The following is a 15,545-nucleotide window of genomic DNA, read 5'->3' as shown; positions in this document are numbered from 1 at the left end:
CAGCCCCACCTCCAGCACACAACATGTCTCCCAAATAACAAAACTCTTCCACACACTCAAGAGATTCACCAGCAAGTTCAATCCTTTCACGTCTGACGATCTCCACCTGCTCACCCCGGCACGCCGTACACATAAAATCAGCATTATCTCGCAGTCTACCTCTGATACCACTACATCTCTTATGCACCCATTTATCACACACACCGCACAAGATGGAATTACTTCCCACGCCCTTGTGGCAAACTGCACATGGCCACTCTCCCTCGTCTTTGACAGTACCGCCACCAACTCTAGATATCATCACTTTTGTTTTATCTGCATTTACCCTTAAACCCTTTTGCCCCATACCATCTCTCCACTTCCTAAACCTTTCCTCCGCCTCCCTTTCATTCTCTGCAATCAACACCAACTCATCAGCATACAACAACTCCCACGGGAGTCCGTTTCTAAAGTCACGTGAAAGGGCTTCAAGTACCATGATAAACAACATGGGACTCAAGACTGACTCCTGATGCACACCAACATTCACGGAAAACTCATCACTCAAATCTCCATTCACTCTCACCTGGGTGTGAGCACCCACATACATGGCCATAACCACCCTAACCAGCCACTCCTCCAAGCCAAGCTTTCTCATTGCCCACTTCACCACCTCTCTAGGGACTCTGTCAAAGGCCTTTTGCATGTACAGAGTACAGAGTAAACCAATGGGAGGAGGAACTGAAAACTACCACTCACAACAACATCTAAGTACGTCAGGAGACTACAGGGACACACACTACTCTCAAGCCCAAAGCCACTTAATGACCGCGTCCTAAACACGTGACTGGGAGAAATTCACCCAGGTTTTGCATTTCAGGGTTAACAATCACCCTAGCAGCTACAGACTTCTAACACAGTACCACAACACATCCTAATTAACAAAATCCTGGACACAAACATGGAAGAAAATTATTAAGAAGAGGCTGGTCAACTTCTCTGACAGACATGCCCAGGTATCCTACAAAACCAAGGTTCAAATTTCAGAATACTACTAAGTAGTGCTCCACAGGGTTCATTCCTCTCACCAACACTGTTCAACCTTTTCTCTATGATCTGTCACCTCCTCCCTTGTCAGTAACAGTACTGTCCTTCACAGCACCCCAGATCTCAACAAGCAGCAGTCCAGCTTCAGCTGTACTTAAACTTACTAGAAAACTGGTTAAGACAAAGCAGGATGACTGTCCCACCAACCAAATTAATTAGCACCCTCTTCACTCCAGACAGACTTGAATCTCAAATTTGTCCACATGTCTCCCTCTTTTAAGTAACCACTCTAACTGGAAAGATGTCCAAAAGTTCTAGGAGTCACTTTGGACACTGACGTGACCTTTTCTCATCTTGCAAGTAACACTAGTGCAAAGGCATTTTATAAACTCGATGCCATGAGGACACGCACAGGCACTGCTTTCAGACAATGGAAAGAATACTTGAAAACTGTTTAAAACAATTCACCAGAACAACTACAAACTAAACTAGCCCAAGCTGGGGCCTAACCTTAACTAACAAATATGTATAAGCTTGAAAATTGCAAAACAAAGCCTTAAGAATAATAAAATGATGCACCAAAACCACACACATCAATCACTTGCATCAAAAAACAAAAATACTATACTTCCAACCACAGATCATAAGAATATGAAAGGCACACAGTTCATTGCTGCAGCTCAAGACCCCATCCTCATAACTTCACGTTATAATTACTCTCATCCACAAAGAATATGAAACGAACAACTGCCCAATTCTACACAGAGTATCTCAGCAACATTCCCCCTCCTCCCTCCAAGACTACAATGTAGAAACACATACAGTACATACACACATAGTTAACACAACTATCCAAAACCTCCAGGCACACAGCATCCTTCAAGAACCACCATCAGACATACATCCCTCAGAAAATTCTCTCCTCAGAGGGACATGGATACACCTAATCAGACTGCATTGCAGCCACCATCCTTCCCTGCTACAACACGCATAATACCAACACAAAATACAATTCATAAACAATCCACTTTGCCCACACTGAACTGCAGTCTTCCACATCAAAATGCACTTTCAGAGGGACATGGATACACCAAGTCAGACTGCACTGCAGCCACCATCCTTCTCTGCTACAATATCATGATACCAGCACAAAATACAATTCATACACAATCCACTTTGCCCACACTGAAGTGCAGTCTTCCACGCCAAAATGTACTTACTCCTTACGTGCATCACACTATCACAACACAGACAACCCTTCAACATAGCCTCAACAAAAAACTTCTGGGATCAACTAATCAAAGTTGCCATTCTCTAGCAGTAAAAAAAAAAAAAATAAAAAAAAAAAAAATAAATAAGCCTAGGGTTGCAACAAAAAATGACAGATTACTGTATCTATTGTTTTATGTGTTTGATTCTGGCCACAGACTTGACAGTTCGTCCTCTTAAGGCCCAACAATTCTATATCCATTCCATCTTCACATACCACCCCTTTGACACTAATATCCACCATCCAAACTGAAACTAGGTAAGGCTATCTTACTCAGGACCTGGTTAATGGTATTAGTGAGACATGTCACTGGATGTTGTGAAGATCAGTAAAGTCTGTTTTAATGATATTTAGATAATTAAACTGATCCTTGCCTCAGCCTGGGATCGAACATAAAGACAGTGATCCCTTGGATATAATGCACTTGGTTATGGCAGTTTTTTTTATCACCGAGTTAAGGCCAGCCTTAAGGCTGCCATCCGACGGAGTTTTGTGCATCCCAGCCCTGAACTCTGCCACTACAATGTATTTTATGACTAAAAAAAAAAAAAAAAAATTGTTATTGTCTGAGCTGGTTTCTGCTAACAATGATGATCCAGTGTCTGGTTTGTAATGGCTTCGAGGGGATTCAAAGATGAGGCCCTACTTGAGGAGCTCATCCTACATGGTGGTGACCACTAACTCTCCACCCTTAGCCTTGGAACCTCTTACCCCAAGCATATCTCACGTCTCCCTGTGGCATGTGTTCCTTTCTCATAGTATCCCTTTCATCACTTCTGATTAACGTACCCATGCCCATGTGTGTTTCTGGTTTTCGTTCGTTTTCGTTTTCGTTTTTAAAGGCTCCAACATGCTTGCATGTGTCAGCCTTGGTCACCTAATGGCGGCTCTCCACGCTGCACGATCCACTGCAGCCTCCCTGTTCAGTCCCTTAACCCTAAGGTCACACTTAATGACCTCGTCCCATGTCTTTCTCGGTCTACCCCTCATAGCCCCACCCCCAATATTAACACTTCTCACCTTCCCCACCCAATTATCACCCCCCATCCTCTCCACATGTCCAAACCACCTCAATCTACCTCTCCTCATCACAACACCAATACACTCCAGTCCCATCCTACCTCTCAACTCTTCCATTGTAAACCCAGCCCCTCCAGGCCTTGGACGCAGGGACGCACTGCACATCCACCTAATCATTGTCATTTCTGTACGTCTGAGCCGGTGAATGTCTTCCTCCTTCACTGCCCAGGTCTCACTGCCATACAGCATTACACTCCTAACACATGCTGCATACAAAGACCCCTTAGCACGTAGGGAGAGCCCTCTCAATGTCAGGAGAGGCAAGAGCTCCCTAAACTTCTTCCAACCACTTCTCACCCTAGCCACAGAGCTAGCTCCAGCCCCACCTCCAGCACACAACATGTCTCCCAAATAACAAAACTCTTCCACACACTCAAGAGATTCACCAGCAAGTTCAATCCTTTCACGTCTGACGATCTCCACCTGCTCACCCCGGCACGCCGTACACATAAAATCAGCATTATCTCGCAGTCTACCTCTGATACCACTACATCTCTTATGCACCCACTTATCACACACACCGCATAAGATGGAATTACTTCCCACGCCCTTGTGGCAAACTGCACATGGCCACTCTCCCTCGTCTTTGACAGTACCACCACCAACCCTAGACATCATCACTTTTGTTTTATCTGCATTTACCCTTAAACCCTTTTGCCCCATACCATCTCTCCACTTCCTAAACCTTTCCTCTGCCTCCCTTTCATTCTCTGCAATCAACACCAACTCATCAGCATACAACAACTCCCACGGGAGTCCGTTTCTAAAGTCACGTGAAAGGGCTTCAAGTACCATGATAAACAACATGGGACTCAAGACTGACCCCTGATGCACTTATCATAACAGTATGTATTTAGTGGGTCTAAACTGTCATAAAAGAGAAAATCTGGGCTTAAACTAGGGGGTGCCTGGTGCCAATTAGGATAAATCATAAAGGTTTTGTGTATCTGCCACTGCGCAATTTTGTTATCAAACACAATGTTCAGTACCAAATATGTGCGATTCCCAAGGGATAAATGTGCATTTGGAACACCAGATGACTTCTCTAACAGCTTGGCTATCACTTCTCCTGTGTAAAAATACTAGGTAGATACACAGAATCATTTACCATTCTGTGTGGTGAATGTTCCCAGTCTGCCAGTCCTTAAATGATGTTTGAACAAACACTGGAATAGCCTAGAGATGAAGGACTCATATGAAACTATGCCAAGACAAGATACAGCCACACCCTACCATGGCATGAGATGGGAACAGAGAGTTCTGTGGACACATGAGGTCTAAGTAACTCTCATGCACCTATATAAGCAAACATAACCCAAACAAGTCCCTGCCAAGTACTGCATTACCATGCAATACAAAGTCCACTACCATATGATAACCATACATGTGTACTGTGATTACAATGAGGGTATGATAGCAATATGTATGTACAGCCATTCAGCAATCTACCCAGACTACACACAGAGCAGACACGAATGTAGGTATGGCTGTTAAGTATGACAGCACCCGACCTTGGTTGAGCCTTAAGTGTGACCTTGAACTTGGGAGTAGATGGCTGGTTGTTGTGCATGGCATACTGTCGTGGTATGGGGAACAACTGTGTAAAGTTTTATCAAAATCTGTCCATGCAGGTGGAAGTTACAGATCAGACTTGAAATTGCGGACGTACCGTACTGATGGACGTGCTGTACTGCCAGAACCACATAAACCTATAGTCCCAGATTGGCTTGACCGGAAGGGGACTAATAAGTGAGCGTGATAAGCTCAGAAAGACCATGATAGTGACCTAACATCTTTCCTGTGGTGCAGAGGGAAGGGCAGAGGTATGCCAAGTGCAAGCTGTATGTTCACTGACTCTGAAGTCATCAGTTATGTATACAGTACAACTCCTTTTATGTGTGGAGTGAGCAATAAAGACAAGATATTATGAAATAAATCTGGCATGGTTTATGAGAGTGCCTACCTTGATGCATGCTGATAATGCCATGTAGGGTTAACTTAAAATAAAATTTTAGCGTCCCTCAGCTGACACACAATGGATTTCATGATACAACAGGTTAGCCTCCTTGCTGCTACTAAGCATAAGGGAGCTGTATGTATTTTAGAATCCAAAGAACCAAATCATCACTTTCAGTGGTGCAGTGCCTAGATTATATATAGCATGTAACCAGCTGCAATCTTCTGTACCAGTATGCAGTCCTCATTATGGCAATAAATGGTGAATGGAAATAGGCTGTGATTCCTGGATGACTAGCAGCACTATGAAAAAGGCATACACACAAGGAACTACTGGATCTTTCTCCAAGTTATAGTCATGCAGCAGAGTGGAGTAGTCATGGCTCAATTCATTGACAATGGTTATTGGCCTTTATTATGAGCAGTGTAACTGTACACAGAATACATATTAACCAAAGGTGTGGAACCCATGACCTTCAAAGTGGTTAGAGGGACATCTGGGAGGGTAGTGACTGTGCCTAAAATGTTAAATGTTCCTAAGGCTGGGCTACTCATTGTCATCATGACAATGAACAGTGTCTTGGTGAACAGTAAAATGCACCCGAGACTGCGGTTTCACAGCTGGTGGTAACATTCTCTGGCTCAAATACAACTAGCACTGACACGTGGGAAATACTTGGCTAGGAAGACACAGAACCAATGCAACCTTTACACTGCCAGTCCATGAAGGAAACATGCATGTGATCAGACTGACTACAAAGGGTGGTCTCCTTAGTCCTCAACATAAAGCACTAGTTTATTAAACACTGAAATGCCAGTTTAAGCATTTAATCTATCAATGTCCCAGTAATGGAGATACTGGATCTACACCAAGTCACCAAACAGAAGGCAATGGAAGATGGCAAAGGGAAACCATTCTAGCCCTGTGAGGGTAAGTACCGTACAGCAGTGATGTTCCAAGATGTTCTTATCCACCAGTAAAGTGAGCTTTGTGAGTGCGTGATGAGCAAGTGAGCATTTGTGCATAACATCATAATTTCATCTTGGTGTCAACTTTCAACATTTCTGGTGAGGTAGATGAACAATAACAGAAGAATAACTAAGCTAAAATATTTCCTTTCTCACATTTTCTCTCTGGATGTGCACATAGCGAGGTGCTGGTGCATTTATCACAAGCGCAATGTTCAATTCTCTGCTCCTGACTTGCCATGTCGACAAACTGCGTCTGTAAACACTTGGTTATTGATTGAATGATAAAACCCTGAAATGGGGTGATTACCCCCTAAACACAGAAAAAAACATTCATGTATAATTATGAGCATAATGTCCATTATTTAACTGTTTGAATTCATGTACGAAAACATAGTGTTATGACAGGAAACCATTTTAAATTTGATTTAATAGTGGGGCATGTCAACTGAAGCCCTTGGTACCGGTACATTCCAATGGAAATGAGGGTTTCTTTCGTCTCATGAGTAAAAACTGTATATAGCTAAAAACAAGATTTACTGAACATTTCTACTACTGGTTCTTGCTGAAAGAATCTCTTCCCTATCTCACATAGCAGAAAAATTAATCGCCCCTGAAAACCACTGAGGTCAGGCCGGGTCGTGTCAGGCAGGTCATTTCTTAGCTCAACGTAGGGTAAACACTGCTTCGCTATACTTGTTCACTTAACTCGCTCTCTTTGGCTTACGATCAGCAGAGGCATATGATAAAAGGCAGGAACAGTGGCTGCGTACTTCATGGCATTATACAGTCTGAAAAGATTCCTCCGTGATGGGTTCCCCTACCAGACATATGGGTCCTGCTACCAGATACAGGCAAACCCTATTTACGATACCCCTATATGCGATACCTTGGAATAGTGATGGGGGTAGAAAATACCACCCTTCTCCGCCTACCTTAGGCCTACCTCCAGTTTTGCAATGGGTTCTGATTTAATTTTACCAATTTTGATTTTATTTTAGACTTAAATTTTGTGTTTAGGTTGATTTATAAGCTGTTTTTAGATTTAGATTAATGCATTTTAGTCATAGGTGGAGTGAACACTGTTATGTGGCGTGCAGATTCTCGCCCATCAGATGAGGTATAAAACAGTGTAAACAACTAGGCAACTGAACACAGATTATTTCGTGTTTGACCATCAAACTGTCATCTGACCTATCATGGAATACATAACAATAATTTTAAATATTATTTTTGAAAGCCAGAGAGAGTAAATATTTCATTCATTGATGAAAACTGACACTGATAAATCATGTGTTTACATTCGGGTTGCTCAGGAGAAAACGCTTTGAAAATACAAAGGAATTTCTTAATAAATGTTGGAAAATGAGAGAACATAAGGTGGCTCAGCAACCAGAAGAGTAACTAAAACAACACAAAGAGGGGCCATTGAAAAGGCTATTCCGATCACATCATCAATCAACAGATCATGTGTTTACATTCATGTTTTTCGAGGGAAAACGCTTTGAAAATACAAAGGAATTTCTAAGTAAATGTTGGAAAAGAAGAAAGAAAAAAATAAAGGAGCTCAGCAACCAGAACAGTAACAAAAACAACATACAGAGGGGCCGTTGAAAAGACAATCCCGATCGCATTCCCCGTGATGAAAATTCCTTGCCAAAACAATGATTCTCTGTCACAATAATTTGCACCTTGGATGATTCTGCGTCATTCATGCATTATTATTATGCATGACAGATGTTTATTTAATTGTCCCGGGACAGTCTGATAGTGCGATTGTATACAACGCTGCCGCTGCGTCTCTACCGTGTTTGAATACGAGTCGGAGATCGCTTTCTTCAGTGACCCTGACTGGAGCTGTTAGGCGTTAGGCCATTTAGATTGGTTTTAAACTTGTTTTGGACTCATTTGGGTGGGTTTAGGACTTGGTTGGGAGGGAAACCCAAGGCTCCAAAATGTATCCCTATACTTTACATGTTAAATCCACACCAAGATACAATACACAGCCTGGCGATGGGTTTGTACTTAATCAATTGCACTGTTTGATCGGGGTACCGGTATGCCTGTATTTCAAACCTACGACTGCTGTGGATGCCTATCTTGGTTTATGGGTTCAAAACTAATGTTTGTACATTACTTGAGATGTATCTGTGCATTGTAGTTACCTATATTGTGATATGGCTGTCACCGGACAAAGATGGCAAGGCCTGCCATGTGTCTTCCAAACAGAGATGAAAGTTGATGCTCATGTTGTTTTTCTTTATGCCTCACACAAACCATGAATGGGTCAACGGTAACTGAAAGGTATTCAGTAGCAACTTGCTAGACTTCAGGGTGGTGCAGCATAGTTTGTGGCATGTCAGACTTCATGAGCAGGGCTACAGTTGTACAAGCAGTGTTTTATGTAATGCAGGATAAGTCATTGTTGCGGGAGTCAAAGACCACAGGGTCATGGCTGCATAAAGGAACTGTAATTTTTTACAAGTGGACAATAGAACTGCCAACGGCCATACCACGTTGAGTACCCCGCTTCCCGTGCGATCAGCGAAGTTAAGCAACGTTGGGTCTGGTTAGTACTTGGGTGGGTGACCGCCTGGGAACACCAGATGCTGTTGGCTCGTTCTCCCTACATGTCAAGTGGGGTTGGTGGAGGATTAGTGCCCCTCCCTGTAAAACAATTAACTCTAAGCCGTTGGCCACCCCGTTTGGGATACATGGCGTCTGGCAATCAATGAATGAAATGAACAATACACCTCGCAGGTAGTGCAATATATTTTTCTGGTAGTTTTTGATGTGATTCCTTTTTTTGACACATTCAGCCATCATTCATGTTTTATCAATAACTTTCAAACTTGCGTGTCGATTGGTAGAAAATGGAAAACAATCACATTCAGGGTTCTAAGATTCGTTATTCATGAACACGAGACAATAACTAAAATTAGTTGTAACTGTGGTGCTGAGGATACCTTACTCAGTAACATTTATATAACCATTGTTTTTATACTAGGTGTTTAAGTGGCGACTTCCTGTCCCCAGAACGCCTGGAGTGCAGCTGGGTTCCCTTTCTAGACCAGAGCTTGGACACAGTAAGAGAGGAAAAGGGCATAAAAACACAGAGCGATAACCTTACCCGTGTATTGACAAATTCACTACTGTAGAACAGGAAGACTTGCACACAATATACTGATCAAAATTAATACATAGGCTGGTAGGCGGGTTTGGAGTATCTCGCGAAATACTAGCCAGACAGAAGTCTTAATTCAGGTTTGGGTAAAATGCAGTATTAGTGCCACGGAAGGCAACCTAACACCCCCAGAAGGAGCCCACCGAGGAGCACCTACAATACAGCACGCCAGGACTCAGGGCGACAATGACATAAGTCCGCCCGGGCCACGTGCCCCTACAGTGGAGCTCACCTGCCGCCACCATAGCAGGAATACAAGACCTCCTTCCAGGCGAGCCGACCACAACCAACCACGGGGTGGAGCTGTTACTCCAGCTCCAGTCAGCACCCATGAGACGGCCAGTAGCCGCTCAACGCCCCTACAGGAGACAGCCTGTAGCTGCTTTGAAGGTGCCCCTAACAAGACGGCCTGTAGCTGCTCGAACCTCCAACAGGAGATGGCCTGCAGCTGCTCCGGAGGCGAAAAGGAGACAGCCTGTAGCCGCTCCCACCTTTGTCAGGAGACGGCCTGTAGCCTCTCTGAAGGTGTCCCTCGAGAGACGGCCTGTAGCCGTTCAACCCTCCTGCAGGAGACGGCCTGTAGCTGCTCCCGCCTTCATCAGGAGATGGCCTGCAGCCACTCTGAAGGAGCCCCTGAGTCGGCCTGTAGCCGCTCCCTCTCCTAGGCCACGGCCAGTAGCCGGGCCTTAGCGATGGCCTACAGCCGCGCCCCCAGAAGACCACAGCCAGTAGCCGGGCCCTATGGCAGGAGACAGCCAGTAGCCGCTCCCCCGTCAGGTGCTGACTCCTGTTCACCAACCTACGATCCAGAGGGAGCCTCCAACCTGGAGGAGTACTGGAGAGGCCCCGTGACTTCCACTGGGCTCTTCTCCCTGCAGCCGGATCCGGAGAGGACTCACCTGACGGACCCCAACGTAGGCCGACGGTGGGGACCGCAGCCCTCAGGACCTCCAGACCGCCCCCAGGACCCCCGGGCGGGACCTCCCTACACCCAGACGCCAGAAATCTTCATTCTCCGTCAGGCGCCTGAGTGAGAAGTTCAGGCAGCTATTTGGCCCCAGCCCCAAGGGCCAGACTCCCGCCCCAAGCCCCAAAAGTGCGGGACACTTTGCCACCAGCAGCCCCAAACGAGAGAGGACACTCCTGCGCATGGTCCCGTGGCCCCTGAACATAGAGGCCCCCAGCGGAACCCAGCCCCATCAGTAGTGAGGCTGAGTCACTTCTGCCGCCCTTGTACCTGACCGCCACGACGCCCAGACCCGAAAAGAGTGACAGTGAAAGCATAGTGTCTGTGACCTATTGAAGTGAAGGCAGAGCAGTGAATTAACAGTATAAAGGAAGTCCGTGAGAAAAGCATCAGGTGACAATATAAGAGTGGTGGAGTGAGTAAAGTAACAGTGAAACTGTGAACACGGCAAGGCAGTGAAATACTGGTCTATTACAATGAATATGCTACCAACTAATAACACTGCATCATACTAAGATCATACACAGATCCCAGTGTTAAAGCAATAATTATCAACAGTGAAACAGTCCCACCCACTCCACCAGTATATAAAACTTGGACTTCCTGCAGTAATAGTATATAACCCCTCTGCCCTAAGTGCTATTCACCTTACCCGGCCTTGACCTGACTAATATCTTGCGCGATACTAATAACCCATATCTACGCCTAAGAATTATAATTGTCCATTATATCTGTATTCATGACATCTACCTGTTCCACTGTAGAATTTAGTAATACAAGTGTAAGGTTGTTGATCTGAGTTTTTGTATCCTGCCTCTCTCTTATTTGTCTAAGCTCTGGTCTAGAAAGAGAACCCAGCTACACACTAGGCATTACAGGGACAGGAAGCCGACCCTAAAACACCTAGCATTACACTGAGAAATACACGGCTTTTACAGTCACTGCACAAGGGGGTCTTTTACACAAAGGATGCAAAACACAGGTGTTAAAAGTTCAGAGGAATTTGTTCTGGCACTGACCCTAGTTCTAGTTTTTATGGTAATACTAGGAGTTATGTCACTGTTCTCTGATTCTGGACTTACACAGGATGGCTGGACGCTGACACAGTTATGGTAATAATACTGAGGGTTTGCCTCTCATACAAAATAGCTATACACTGTTTCCGGTGTTTTCCGTATTTCACTGATTTACACTGTCACTTATATCACATAGTATTGGCCTCTCGTTGCCAGCCTGCAAGAGCCGTATCTCACTGTCACTAAAGGGGAATGTCACTGATCGAACAAGGGGAAGGGGGTGGCCTGGGGACTCACAGTTGTTTGCCTGGGGTACAAAAAGTCCCGTCAGGAGACCCTTCGTCCCGCAGCCATGGGACCACTCTCAGGGGCGTCGTCTCTCGTCAAGAGTTTGGGCTGGGCGTGGTGAAGGGTCCCTCACTGTCGGGGCTGGGGACTGGGGTCTGGCCCTTGGGACTGGGACCGAACAAGTCCCTGAAGCGCTCCTGCAGGTGCCTGGTAGAGGAAGGGCATCGCCTTCGGCAGGGAGGGATGAGGTATCGCCCCGGGGTCCTGGGGGCGCCCTCGGAGGTCCATAGGCTTCGGTCTCCTTCTCTTGGTGGCGCCATCAGGTTGGGGCTGTGGTGTCACTCCTGGCCGGAGTCCGTCAGGGGAAGGTCCTCCTCAGGGTCCGACTGGACAGAGAAGAGTCCCAGGGATAATACCGGGCCTCTCCACCAGTCCTCAGGGCAGCAGTCCTCCTCCTGGAGGTTACCTCAGTCTGGGGGAACATAAGGGGGATGGCCTGCGCTCCTGCCGGTAGGCAGGGCTGGCCACAGGTCACCCTCGCATCGCGGAGTCACAGGGGGCGAGGGGCTTTGGTGTCCCTCCCCGGCATGGCTATGGGCCATTGCTAGGTTCCCTTGGGCAACAGACGGAGGGCGGCCATGGGCCGTCCCTATGCTGTTGGTGCAGCTTTGGGCCATCACCAGGGCCAGACTCCCTCACGGGAACGCAGACAAAGTGCAGCTATGGGTCGTCACCAGGGCCCGACTCCCTCACAGGAATGCAGACGAAGTGCAGCTATGGGTCGTCACTTGCCTGTCAGCATGGCAGCGGACCATCGCCGAAGTCCCCTATGGAGGGCAACGTGTAGACAATGAGCGGCTATGGGTCGTCTCCTGTCTACAGGCGTGGCTATGGGTCGTTGCCTGTGTCATGACCTCCGGGGCAACTGCAGAAGGAGAAGGGGCATACCTTTCTCTCCCCAGCACGGCTATGGGCCGTTGGTGGTTCTGCAAGGGGTGTGGGCAGCACCTGGTGGAGCGGATATGGGCCGTCTCCTTATCGGCGGCCCGTATAGGCCATGGTCTTCTTTTGTGTGCGGCTTTTGGCCATCACTGGGGCCTGGCTATAGGCCGTGGCCCTTTGGGCGGAGCGGCTATGGGCCGTCTCCTGATTTGCAGAGCGGCTATGGGCTATCTCTTGATTTACGCAGCTTTGGACCATCGCTAGGATGCTGCCTGGAGCTGTAGAGTCAGCTCTACCCCGATCCTGGCGAGGGCTAGCTCCCCCGAGAGGTAGTGCAATCGGACTGGGGTGGTCTCGTCGAGCACATTTCAGGGAATAGGGGCGCGCGGCCCGGGTGAACTTAAGTCCATATAGACTGGACATGCCGTGTGCTCTGTCTACCCCTCTGTGGTCTCCTCCTGGGGATGTGGTGGTGACCTGGGTTGTCACTACAGGTATTTCATTTGGTAATATCAAAGTTCCCATCTCCTCTTTTGCCCTTCTTCCTTCCAACTGTTTTCATCACTCCTCTCCCCATGCATTTCCCTTTCATCCACTTACCCTCCCACTCTCAGTTCCATTCCACTCCCCATGTTTCTTCATAAGTCTTTCAAAATGAGCGCCTAAATATGACTCTTGGTAATGGAAAATAAATAATTTTAGTGTTGCTATTGAAAAATCCCCTCAGCGGAGTGAGCCCGATACCACCACCCCAGGTGGAGGGCATAGGGAGGTAACCCCCACCCCACAAGGAAACAATGGGGAGGTATTTCCACACTCCGAGTGCAAACGACATATATCCCCCGTGACCCGATGCCCCTCTTCTACGAAGCCAGACCACCAGGCAGTATTCAGTGTATTTGCGTTACACTCTCACGGAGCAAGCACTCGCCAGAATCAGGGTGGGACTTGCAACAGCCAAGTCCCAAGTAGGCCCTCAGATGCAGCGTCCACCGGATCTGCCTCTAAAAGAGAAGGGGACTCCACCAGAGCCTTACGTCCTACTTTACCCCAGGGGAGCAGCAGCACAATAGTGTCCTCTGGATCTACTGTAGGAAGAGTGACCACCGGTTGTCCTCCTTCTGACACCCACCTCTGGGAGCCAGCACGTCGGCACGTCTCCCAGACGACCTTCACCGGTACTCCCCAGGAGGGTGGTGGGCATTGGCACGTCTCCCAGACGACCTTCACTGGTACTCCCCAGTAGGGCGGTGGGCCCAGGGGTAGCATCCATCGGATCTACCACCAGGGGACAGACCACCAGTTGTCTCCCACCCAACAGCAGGAGGGCAGTGTCCGCCAGACCTGCGGTGCCTGCCAGGAGACCTTACGGGCTTCCCCATCCGGTTGTCCCTGGGATGAACGGTTGCCCGAAGGAGTGTCCACCTGATTTCCTTCAGCAGCTACCCCAGGCAGGAACCTAGACAATGTCCACCGGATCTGCCTGGCCGAAGGGGCGTCCTCCAGCATAGAGTGCCGGCAGAGACTGTCGTGCTCGCCAAGCAGGGGAGCAGACCCCTGTGACTCTGGAGGTTCCCTCTGAGGGCGATGCCTCTTGCTCAGCCCATCCTTCCCGTGGCAGAGTGAGGCACCCCTCTCCCTTCCCCTCTTGTATGGAGAGTGCCGACTGCTCCCCCACAGGTACCCTGCCAGAGACAGGGCAGGGCGAGACCGCTATGAGGCCAGGCATCCTGTTGCTGCGGCACCAACCTTGTCACCGACAGCTGCTGACGGACTCCTCCAGAGTGAGTGGCTGCAGACCTACCCTGATGACCTCCTCTAGGTGAGACCTTAGCCCCAGGCACCGGCGAGCCAACCCTGCCACCCACCGCAGCTGCTGGACTCCCCCCAGTGCAAGCAGCCGCAGTCATCCCCTGACAGCCTCCTCCCCTAGGTGAGACCGCAGCTCCAGAGAGGCATCGATAGCCCTGCAGCTGATCCTTGGCCCGGACCTGACCCCAGGACTCCAGCCACGGCTAAGGGCAGGAATCGTGCTGCGTGCCTCCGGGCCCTGTTCGGCCCTAGTCCCGAGGGCCACCACTTTCCCAGGGCCCCCATCAAGAAAGGGCTGCCCATTGCTCTGCCCTTCAGCTCCACCCGGACCCCAGGCGACCCCAGTAGTGACTCCCATTGGGAACAGACTCCTATTGGCCCACCCCCTAGTCCTGGCTGCCACTTGCGGCTGCTGGCGTAGTGGGCCCAGACACGCCCTAGTGCCACTTACTGCCTGTACCTGCAAGTAGAAGTACTCCAAACTGTGCCTATGCCCTCTGTCAGTGTTCCCCCCACCCCCTCTGGTGACAGTATATGCCCCTGTGGAAAGTGAACCCCCCGTCACCCTAAGTGATATCCTGGCCCCCAACATATACTAAGTTGTGAACCCAGGGGAGAGTCTATGTTAAGCACTATCAGTGGTACAGGGACACCAACCCTGGTCGTCTCACCTGTGTTTCTTCCCCTCCCTCCCCTGTGCAATACACAATTAACTCAGCAGACATACAAGTGTTATATTCCCGCCCTGTAGGCTAGTGTGTGCAATACATACCCCATGGTGATATGCCGTCTATGTCACGAGAGTGAACTAAGAGTAATATTCTGGTGTGTCCATGTCATGCGAGAACACTGAAATAGTGTCACCTCCCGTCCATGTCACGCGAGAACACTGTGAAATAGTGTCACCTCCCGTCCATGTCACGTGATTATATTACAAGTGATATATCCTCAAGCCCACGTCAAGCGAGTGCAGTATAAGATAGCCTGTATCCCATCAATGTCACGCGTGTATTATAAGTGATATAACGCTGCGTC

The 15,545-nt window shown here is 48.1% G+C and overlaps 1 protein-coding gene and 1 non-coding gene across 2 annotated transcripts in view; one reads left to right on the top strand and one right to left on the bottom strand.

The window, feature by feature from the left end:
* Ca-beta (Calcium channel protein beta subunit) overlaps positions 1-15,545 on the bottom strand; it is a 719,185-nt gene that overhangs the window by 75,123 nt on the left and 628,517 nt on the right. The gene's annotated exons all lie outside the window — the stretch shown is intronic.
* LOC145393617 (5S ribosomal RNA) lies at positions 8,801-8,919 on the top strand. Its single transcript, XR_013896215.1, has one exon. It is a non-coding gene; the product is annotated as a 5S ribosomal RNA (ribosomal RNA).

Source organism: Coenobita brevimanus, chromosome 24, assembly GCF_032717465.1.
Source record: "Coenobita brevimanus isolate Jiangsu-jjx chromosome 24, ASM3271746v2, whole genome shotgun sequence".
NCBI lineage: Eukaryota > Metazoa > Arthropoda > Malacostraca > Decapoda > Coenobitidae > Coenobita > Coenobita brevimanus.
Note: the sequence above shows the minus strand (reverse complement) of the source record. Positions and strands in the feature narration are given on the sequence as shown.